Genomic DNA, 1990 nt, shown 5'->3' with positions numbered 1-1990 from the left:
ATCATATCATCAGTCTTGCTTTCTGGTTAATAGAAAACATCATGTTAGTTTAAAAAATAGATTTTATTGATTTATTTATGTATTTAAGAAATACTTATTGAGCAACTACATAATAACAGGCATTTTTAACACTTGGCCCAAATGAGTAAACAATAACAATTTTAAAAAATCTATATTCTTGTAGGAATCTAACATACTAAATTTTTTTCTTAATTAGATTAGTGGGTTTGACCTTTGCTTTCAGCCATGATGGATTAAACAGTACCTGACTTGTCCCCCATCCTCTTAGCTCAATCAGGACACTAAGCAGCACAAATAAATACTTATAGACACTGAAAAACAGGAAGCCCAGGACAGTGGACCTTAAGGGAAGGTAAACAAATAAGATGAACAATATGCTTCCCTCTTTTTCTGCCCAGAGTCACTTTCCAGACAGCAGCACAGAAACGGGGACCCTTGACAAACCACAGTGGTCTTGCTGACTAGAAAAGACAAAGATCAGGGCCCGACAATTCCTCATGGCGGCGGCGGCGGCGGCGGCTGGTTGGGTGCGGCGCTGTAGCGACTGATCTGCTGCTAGCCTGGCGGCTGAGCGTCGAGCTCCAGCCCGGCCTCCGCGTGCCCCTCGGGCTCCGCACCCCTGATGCTGCTCGGGTGCTGAGTTCGCCCCGGCCGGGACGATGGTGAAGTATTTCCTGGGCCAGAGCGTGCTCCGGAGTTCCTGGGACCAAGTGTTCGCTGCCTTCTGGCAGCGGTACCCGAATCCCTATAGCAAACATGTCTTGACGTAAGACATAGTGCACCGAGAGGTGACCCCTGACCAGAAGCTCCTGTCCCGACGACTCCTGACCAAGACGAATAGGATGCCCCGCTGGGCTGAGCGACTGTTTCCTGCCAATGTTGCTCACTCAGTGTACATCCTGAAGGATTCTATTGTGGACCCACAAAACCAGACCATGACCACCTTCACCTGGAACATCAACCACGCCCGGCTGATGGTGGTGGAGGAACGATGTGTCTACCGTGTGAACTCTGATAACAGCGGCTGGACCGAAATCCGCCGGGAAGCCTGGGTCTCCTCTAGCTTATTTGGCGTCTCTAGAGCTGTCCAGGAATTTGGTCTCGCGCGGTTCAAAAGCAACGTGACCAAGACTATGAAGGGTTTTGAATACATCTTGGCCAAGCTGCAAGGTGAGGCCCCTCCTAAAACCCTTGTTGAAACAGCCAAGGAAGCCAAGGAGACGGCACTGGCAGCTACAGAGAAGGCCAAGGACCTTGCCAGCAAGGCAGCCACCAAGAAGCAGCAGCAGCAGCAGCAGTTCGTGTAGCCAGCCCAGGCCCGAAGCAGCAGCCTAGCGGACCACCAGCTTCAGTCCCTGCGCCCCCTCCTCCTGTACTTTATTATTAAAAGCCAGCTTCTGTCCCTCTTGACTGTCTGGGTGGTGGGCTGAGGGTAGATGCCCTGTTTGGCATCTCCAGCACAGCCGGCCGGTTACCCATGTCTGAGCCGGGCCTCCTTACTCCTGCATCAGGTGGCTGAGGACAGAGGCACAGTGACTTGCCCAGGGTCACTGCATCCAGGTGAAGTGGTCATAAATGCTAGACTGTAAGCTCCATGAGGGCAGGGACCGTTCTTTTATCCTCTGATGTGTCCCAGGTATCTGAAACAAAATCTTGCGTGTAACAGGCACTCAATAAATACTTATTGAATTCAATCGGAAAAAAAAAAAAAAAGACAAAGATCAGTCATGGAGGCAGCTGAAATTTGCAGGGCAGAACACTTGAGAGAAAGGTTCTACACAGAGGAAGAACTCAAGAAACCTGCTTCGGCATCCTCTTGAGTCAGAAAAAATAAAAGATGTAAGCTATATAATCTTCCATACCCACACAAAACTGGGAGACATCCAAGTTCCAATGAGCCAAAGTGGGGAGATCACTGAAGCACCTGCACATTCAACAGAGACCTCAGAAGGACCATGCTTTAGTAATG

At 49.5% G+C, this 1990-nt stretch overlaps 1 pseudogene; it reads left to right on the top strand.

Annotated features, from left to right (window-relative positions):
- Window positions 1–526: 526 nt before the first annotated feature.
- On the top strand, window positions 527–1328 carry LOC129537877 (PRELI domain-containing protein 1, mitochondrial pseudogene; annotated as a pseudogene).
- The last annotated feature ends 662 nt before the right edge of the window (window positions 1329–1990 follow it).

The sequence above is a fragment of the Moschus berezovskii genome, chromosome 2 (assembly GCF_049115385.1).
Source record: "Moschus berezovskii isolate FMDL1 chromosome 2, NW_MosBer_1.0, whole genome shotgun sequence".
Taxonomy (NCBI): Eukaryota; Metazoa; Chordata; class Mammalia; order Artiodactyla; family Moschidae; genus Moschus; species Moschus berezovskii.
This window is presented reverse-complemented; position numbering and strand designations above follow the sequence as displayed.